Source organism: Papaver somniferum, chromosome 6 (assembly GCF_003573695.1).
Source record: "Papaver somniferum cultivar HN1 chromosome 6, ASM357369v1, whole genome shotgun sequence".
Classification (NCBI taxonomy): domain Eukaryota; kingdom Viridiplantae; phylum Streptophyta; class Magnoliopsida; order Ranunculales; family Papaveraceae; genus Papaver; species Papaver somniferum.
In genome coordinates, this window is record NC_039363.1 from 169,511,014 (window position 1) to 169,520,597 (window position 9,584).

Below are 9,584 nucleotides of genomic sequence, written 5' to 3' on the forward strand. Positions count from 1 at the left end.
GCTTCTTCTCGTTCCTCTCATGCTCCAATTGTTGCTTTAATCATCACTTATATCCCCAATTTCTCACCTAGGGTTTCAGTGAGCAGAGAGATGAGAAATTGGAGAAATTAGTGATGCCAAAGAGATGGTACGTGATGGTGATGATGGGCTTAGGTAGAGTAGAGTTGGGGAGAAAATAGTGGAGTGATTTGGGGTGAGGTGGTGGTGATGGAGACGGACATGGTGGTGGTACGGAGTATGGTGGTTCTGCAGAGGGGGGTGATGGAGGAGATGGGTTCGATGGAGAAAGGGGAAGGGTGCGTTTGTTTGAGGTCTAGGGTGTTCGGCACTTGGGTGTGAGTCGAGTGTATCGAGTTTGATGATCTGCGACGCTGAGCCGTGGAATAGGGAGATGAAAGATCAATCGGACGGTGAGATGAAGTGAAGCTTGTAGCGACCGCTGGATTATATAATACAACAAAATCAACGACGCCAGATGGAGTTAGGTGTTGTAGTGTTAGGCGGAGATATCAAACTTCGATGCACAGCAAGGGAGCGACCGTCGGATGCTTCTGAGAACTGATCTGACGGCTGAAGACGCAAGCGGGTATGGATTTGGGTTTTAGGCTTTTGGGTATAGAATATGGGTTTGGGAAATGAGTTTGGGCTTGGAAAACCTTGAGCCCACTTCTTCTTTAAGAACAACTTTCTTCTTCTTGAGCCCATTTCCAGCTTTTTTGGACGTGTGCTCCATTCTTTGCGGCTTCCTTGCATAATTTCTCCCGGCTTTTCACCACTTTTCTGCTCTTTTCGCTCCGCGACTCATCCGAACTTTATTTATTACCTAAAAATGCAAAATTAATTAATAAAAATATTTATTCTTGAAAACAATGAAAATACAGAATATGGGATAAAATGTAGAATTAATGCATAAAAGATGAGTTAAATTGCCAACAAAAAGGGATAAATATATACATTATTTGGCACTCATCACATATTGTCTTATGCATTACTTTTTTCACTTTTTTGATTTATGGATTTTTATGCACGTGCATAATGTCTTCTGCATCATTTTGTTTAGTGCATAAGACATTATCCCATTATTATTTCTGCATAAAACATTATGCATTATTTTTTTTTTAGCTGCATAATGTCTTATGCATTACTTTTTTCATTTTTCTGGTTATGCATCAGTTTTGTTTAGATGCATAAGACATTACGCATTATTTTGTTTTAGCTGCATAATGTCATATGCATTACTTTTTCACTTTTCTGGTTATGCATCAGTTCAGGCGCGCACCCATTTTCCCGTCAAAAATTCGTAGCAGACCCATAATTTATGAAATTATGCTTCTCAGTTTTTAAAAGGCCAAACTACCCTTTTCTTCGAGCGACGAACAGAGAGAAGCGAGAAGAAAACAATGGTGAACTCCAATTCTTCGTTTTTAACATTTGGATTTTTCCCTTTGTCAAATCTTTTCCCAAATCCTTTTCTGAATAATCTTCTCAATAAAACTAGAGTTTCTGTTTCAAAATCTGCGGTTTAAATCTGGGGATTTTGGGTTTCTGTTGTCTTTGATTATTCGAGAAGTAAAAAGAAATTAAAATTGAAGTTGAAAAGGGTAAGAAGTGTGTTGCAGTATTTCGATATCAACTGAATTGGAAATTTTCATACCTTATTTGTCTCCATGTTTTTGATCTCAATCGGAAATTTATGATTAGATTTGAATTAAAGATGTTATGCATAATGTCTTATGCATAACATCAGTTTTGTTTAGATGCATAAAACATTATGCATTATTTTGTTTTAGCTGCATAATGTCTTATGCATTACTTTTTCACTTTTCTGGTTATGCATCAGTTTTGTTTAGATGCATAAGACATTATGCATTATTTTGTTTTAGCTGCATAATGTCTTATGCATTACTTTTTCACTTTTCTGGTTATGCATCAGTTTTGTTTAGATGCATAATACATTATGCATTATTTTTGTTTTAGCTGCATAATGTCTTATGCATTACTTTTTTTCACTTTTCTGGTTATGCATCAGTTTTGTTTAGATGCATAAGACATTATGCATTATTTTGTTTTAGCTGCATAATGTCTTATGCATTACTTTTTCACTTTTTTGATTTATGGATTTTATGCATGTGCATAATGTCTTCTGCATCATTTTGTTTAGTGCATAAGACATTATCCCATTATTATTTCTGCATAAAACATTATGCATTATTTTTGTTTTAGCTGCATAATGTCTTATGCATTATTTTTTCATTTTTCTGGTTATGCATCAGTTTGTTTAGATGCATAAGACATTACGCATTATTTTGTTTTAGCTGCATAATGTCTTATGCATTACTTTTTCACTTTTCTGGTTATGCATCAGTTCAGGCGCGCACCCATTTTCCCGTCAAAAATTCGTAGCAGACCCATAATTTATGAAATTATGCTTCTCAGTTTTTAAAAGGCCAAACTACCCTTTTCTTCGAGCGACGAACAGAGAGAAGCGAGAAGAAAACAATGGTGAACTTCGATTCTTCGTTTTTAACATTTGGATTTTTCCCTTTGTCAAATCTTTTCCCAAATCCTTTTCTGAATAATCTTCTCAATAAAACTAGGGTTTATGTTTCAAAATCTGCGGTTTAAATCTGGGGATTTTGGGTTTCTGTTGTCTTTGATTATTCGAGAAGTAAAAAGAAATTAAAATTGAAGTTGAAAAGGCTAAGAAATGTGTTGCAGTATTTCGATATCAACTGAATTGGAAATTTTCATACCTTATTTGTCTCCATGTTTTTGATCTCAATCGGAAATTTATGTATATTTGAATTAAAGATGTTATGCATAATGTCTTATGCATTAACATCAGTTTTGTTTAGATGTAACACATTATGCATTATTTTGTTTTAGTGCATAATGTCTTATGCATTACTTTTTCACTTTTCTGGTTATGCATAGTTTTGTTTAGATGCATAACACATTATGCATTATTTTGTTTTAGTTGCATAATGTCTTATGCATTACTTTTTCACTTTTCTGGTTATGCATCAGTTTTTTTAGATGCATAAACATTATGCCTTATTTTTGTTTAGTTGTATAATGTCTTATGCATTAATTTTTTTCATTTTTCTAGTTATGCATCAGGTTTTTTAGATGCATAGACATTATGCATTATTTTGTTTTAGCTGCATAATGTCTTATACATTAATTTTCTCACTTTTCTGGTTATGCATCAGTTTTTTTTAGATGCATAAGACATTATGCATTATTTTGTTTTAGCTGCATATTTCTTATGCATTACTTTTTTCACTTTCTGATTTATGGATTTTTATGCACGTGCATAGTGTCTTCTGCATCATTTTTTGTTTAGTGCATAAGACATTATGCCATATTATTTCTGCATAAACATTTGCTTTATTTGTTTTAGCCGCATAACTGTCTTATGCATTACTTTTTCATTTTGTTGGGTATGCCATCAATTTGTTTAGATGCATAAGACATTATGCATTATTTTGTTTTAGCTGCATAATGTCTTATGCATTACTTTTTCACTTTTTCTGGTATGCATCAGTTCAGGCGCGCACTCATTTTCCGTCAAAAATTCGTAGCAGACCCATAATTTATGAAATTATGCTTCTCAATTTTTAAAATGCCAAACTACCCTTTTCTTCGAGCGACGAACAGAGAGAAGCGAGAAGAAAACAATAGTGAACTCCGATTTTCGTTTTTAACATTTGGATTTTTCCCTTTGTCAAATCTTTTCCCAAATACTTTTCCGAATAATCTTCTCAATAAAACTAGGGTTTCTGTTTCAAAATCTGGGGTTTAAATCTGGGGATTTTGGGTTTCTGTTGTCTTTGATTATTCGAGAAGTAAAAAGAAATTAAAATTGAAGTTGAAAAGGCTAAGAAATGTGTTGCAGTATTTCGATATCAACTGAATTGGAAATTTTCATACCTTATTTGTCTCCATGTTTTTGATCTCAATCGGAAATTTATGATTAGATTTGAATTAAAGATGTTATGCATAATGTCTTATGCATAACATCAGTTTTGTTTAGATGTATAAAACATTATGCATTATTTTGTTTTAGTTGCATAATGTCTTATGCATTACTTTTTCACTTTTCTGGTTATGCATCAGTTTTGTTTAGATGCATAACACATTATGCATTATTTTGTTTTAGCTGCATAATGTCTTATGCATTACTTTTTCACTGTTCTGGTTATGCATCAGTTTTTTTTAGATGCATAATACATTATGCATTATTTTTGTTTTAGCTGCATAATGTCTTATGCATTACTTTTTTTCATTTTCTGGTTATGCATCAGTTTTTTTTAGATGCATAAGACATTATACATTATTTTGTTTTAGTTGCATAATATTTACATTACTTTCTCACTTTTCTGGTTATGCATCAGTTTTTTTTTTAGATGCATAAGACATTATGCATTATTTTGTTTTAGCTGCATATTGTCTTATGCATTACTTTTTTCACTTTTCTGATTTATGGATTTTTATGCACGTGCATAATGTCTTCTGCATCATTTTGTTTAGTGCATAAGACATTATGCCATTATTATTTCTGCATAAGACATTATGCATTATTTTGTTTTAGCTGCATAATGTCTAATGCATTACTTTTTTTCACTTTTCTGGTTATGCATCAGTTTTTTTTTGATGCATAATACATTATGCATTATTTTTGTTTTAGCTGCATAATGTCTTATGCATTACTTTTTTTCACTTTTCTGGTTATGCATCAGTTTTTTTTAGATGCATAAGACATTATGCATTATTTTGTTTTAGCTGCATAATGTCTTATGCATTACTTTTCTCACTTTTCTGATTTATGGATTTTTATGCACGTGCATAATGTCTCCTGCATCATTTTGTTTAGTGCATAAGACATTATGCCATTACTATTTATGCATAAAACATTATGCATTATTTTTGTTTTAGCTGCATAATGTCGTATGCATTACTTTTTTCATTTTTCTGGTTATGCATCAGTTTTGTTAAGATGCATAAGACATTATGCATTATTTTGTTTTAGCTTCATAATGTCTTATGCATTACTTTTTCACTTTTCTGGTTATGCATCAGTTCAGGCGCACACCCATTTTCCCGTCAAAAATTCGTAGCAGACCCGTAATTTATGAAATTATGCTTCTCAGTTTTTAAAATGCCAAACTACCCTTTTCTTCGAGCGACGAACAGAGAGAAGCGAGAAGAAAACAATAGTGAACTCCGATTCTTCGTTTTTAACATTTGGATTTTTCCCTTTTCCCAAAATCTTTTCCCAAATACTTTTCTGAATAATCTTCTCAATAAAACTAGGGTTTCTGTTTCAAAATCTGCTGTTTAAATCTGGGGATTTTGGGTTTCTGTTGTCTTTGATTATTCGAGAAGTAAAAAGATATTAAAATTGAAGTTGAAAAGGGTAAGAAGTGTGTTGCAGTATTTCGATATCAACTGAATTGGAAATTTTCATACCTTATTTGTCTCCATGTTTTTGATCTCAATCGGAAATTTATGATTAGATTTGAATTAAAGATGTTATGCATAATGTCTTATGCATAACATCAGTTTTGTTTAGATGTATAAAACATTATGCATTATTTTATTTTAGCTGCATAATGTCTTATGCATTACTTTTTCACTTTTCTGGTTATGCATCAGTTTTGTTTAGATGCATAACACATTATCCATTATTTTGTTTTAGCTGCATAATGTCTTATGCATTACTTTTTCACTGTTCTGGTTATGCATCAGTTTTTTTTAGATGCATAATACATTATGCATTATTTTTGTTTTAGCTGCATAATGTCTTATGCATTACTTTTTTTCATTTTTCTGGTTATGCATCAGTTTTTTTTAGATGCATAAGACATTATACATTATTTTGTTTTAGTTGCATAATATCTTATACATTACTTTTCTCACTTTTCTGGTTATGCATCAGTTTTTTTTTAGATGCATAAGACATTATGCATTATTTTGTTTTAGCTGCATATTGTCTTATGCATTACTTTTTTCACTTTTCTGATTTATGGATTTTTATGCACGTGCATAATGTCTTCTGCATCATTTTGTTTAGTGCATAAGACATTATGCCATTATTATTTCTGCATAAAACATTATGCATTTTTTTTTAGCTGCATAATGTCTTATGCATTACTTTTTTCATTTTTCTGGTTATGCATCAGTTTTGTTTTGATGCATAATACATTATGCATTATTTTTGTTTTAGCTGCATAATGTCTTATGCATTACTTTTTTTCACTTTTCTGGTTATGCATCAGTTTTTTTTAGATGCATAAGACATTATGCATTATTTTGTTTTAGCTGCATAATGTCTTATGCATTACTTTTCTCACTTTTCTGATTTATGGATTTTTATGCACGTGCATAATGTCTTCTGCATCATTTTGTTTAGTGCATAAGACATTATGCCATTACTATTTATGCATAAAACATTATGCATTATTTTTGTTTTAGCTGCATAATGTCTTATGCATTACTTTTTTCATTTTTCTGGTTATGCATCAGTTTTGTTAAGATGCATAAGACATTATGCATTATTTTGTTTTAGCTGCATAATGTCTTATGCATTACTTTTTCACTTTTCTGGTTATGCATCAGTTCAGGCGCACACCCATTTTCCCGTCAAAAATTCGTAGCAGACCCGTAATTTATGAAATTATGCTTCTCAGTTTTTAAAATGCCAAACTACCCTTTTCTTCGAGCGACGAACAGAGAGAAGCGAGAAGAAAACAATAGTGAACTCCGATTCTTCGTTTTTAACATTTGGATTTTTCCCTTTTCCCAAAATCTTTTCCCAAATACTTTTCTGAATAATCTTCTCAATAAAACTAGGGTTTATGTTTCAAAATCTGCGGTTTAAATCTGGGGATTTTGGGTTTCTGTTGTCTTTGATTATTCGAGAAGTAAAAAGAAATTAAAATTGAAGTTGAAAAGGGTAAGAAGTGTGTTGCAGTATTTCGATATCAACTGAATTGGAAATTTTCATACCTTATTTGTCTCCATGTTTTTGATCTCAATCGGAAATTTATGATTAGATTTGAATTAAAGATGTTATGCATAATGTCTTATGCATAACATCAGTTTTGTTTAGATGTATAAAACATTATGCATTATTTTATTTTAGCTGCATAATGTCTTATGCATTACTTTTTCACTTTTCTGGTTATGCATCAGTTTTGTTTAGATGCATAACACATTATCCATTATTTTGTTTTAGCTGCATAATGTCTTATGCATTACTTTTTCACTGTTCTGGTTATGCATCAGTTTTTTTTAGATGCATAATACATTATGCATTATTTTTGTTTTAGCTGCATAATGTCTTATGCATTACTTTTTTTCATTTTTCTGGTTATGCATCAGTTTTTTTTAGATGCATAAGACATTATACATTATTTTGTTTTAGTTGCATAATATCTTATACATTACTTTTCTCACTTTTCTGGTTATGCATCAGTTTTTTATTATATGCATAAGCCATTATGCATTATTTTGTTTTAGCTGCATATTGTCTTATGCATTACTTTTTTCACTTTTCTGAATTATGGATTTTTATGCACGTGCATAATGTCTTCTGCATCATTTTGTTTAGTGCATAAGACATTATGCCATTATTATTTCTGCATAAAACATTATGCATTTTTTTTTTAGCTGCATAATGTCTTATGCATTACTTTTTTCATTTTTCTGGTTATGCATCAGTTTTGTTTTGATGCATAATACATTATGCATTATTTTTGTTTTAGCTGCATAATGTCTTATGCATTAATTTTTTTCACTTTTCTGGTTATGCATCAGTTTTTTTTAGATGCATAAGACATTATGCATTATTTTGTTTTAGCTGCATAATGTCTTATGCATTACTTTTCTCACTTTTCTGATTTATGGATTTTTATGCACGTGCATAGTGTCTTCTGCATCATTTTGTTTAGTGCATAAGACATTATGCCATTATTATTTCTGCATAAAACATTATGCTTTATTTTTGTTTTAGCCGCATAATGTCTTATGCATTACTTTTTTCATTTTTCTGGTTATGCATCAATTTTGTTTAGATGCATAAGACATTATGCATGATTTTGTTTTAGCTGCATAATGTCTTATGCATTACTTTTTCACTTTTCTGGTTATGCATCAGTTCAGGCGCGCACTCATTTTCCCGTCAAAAATTCGTAGCAGACCCATAATTTATGAAATTATGCTTCTCAATTTTTAAAATGCCAAACTACCCTTTTCTTCGAGCGACGAACAGAGAGAAGCGAGAAGAAAACAATAGTGAACTCCGATTTTCGTTTTTAACATTTGGATTTTTCCCTTTGTCAAATCTTTTCCCAAATCCTTTTCTGAATAATCTTCTCAATAAAACTAGGGTTTCTGTTTCAAAATCTGCGGTTTAAATCTTGGGATTTTGGGTTTCTGTTGTCTTTGATTATTCGAGAAGTAAAAAGAAATTAAAATTGAAGTTGAAAAGGCTAAGAAATGTGTTGCAGTATTTCGATATCAACTGAATTGGAAATTTTCATACCTTATTTATCTCCATGTTTTTTTTCTCAATCGGAAATTTATGATTAGATTTGAATTAAAGATGTTATGCATAATGTCTTATGCATAACATTAGTTTTGTTTAGATGTATAAAACATTATGCATTATTTTGTTTTAGCTGCATAATGTCTTATGCATTACTTTTTCACTTTTCTGGTTATGCATCAGTTTTGTTTAGATGCATAACATATTATGCATTATTTTGTTTTAGCTGCATAATGTCTTATGCATTACTTTTTCACTGTTCTGGTTATGCATCAGTTTTTTTTAGATGCATAATACATTATGCATTATTTTTGTTTTAGCTGCATAATGTCTTATGCATTACTTTTTTTCATTTTTCTGGTTATGCATCAGTTTTTTTTAGATGCATAAGACATTATACATTATTTTGTTTTAGTTGCATAATATCTTATACATTACTTTTCTCACTTTTCTGGTTATGCATCAGTTTTTTTTTAGATGCATAAGACATTATGCATTATTTTGTTTTAGCTGCATATTGTCTTATGCATTACTTTTTTCACTTTTCTGATTTATGGATTTTTATGCACGTGCATAATGTCTTCTGCATCATTTTGTTTAGTGCATAAGACATTATGCCATTATTATTTCTGCATAAAACATTATGCATTATTTTGTTTTAGCTGCATAATGTCTTATGCATTACTTTTCTCACTTTTCTGATTTATGGATTTTTATGCACGTGCATAATGTCTTCTGCATCATTTTGTTTAGTGCATAAGACATTATGCCATTACTATTTCTGCATAAAACATTATGCATTATTTTTGTTTTAGCTGCATAATGTCTTATGCATTACTTTTTTCATTTTTCTGGTTATGCATCAGTTTTGTTAAGATGCATAAGACATTATGCATTATTTTGTTTTAGCTGCATAATGTCTTATGCATTACTTTGTTTTAGCTGCATAATGTCTTATGCATTACTTTTTCACTTTTCTGGTTATGCATCAGTTCAGGCGCACACCCATTTTCCCGTCAAAAATTCGTAGCAG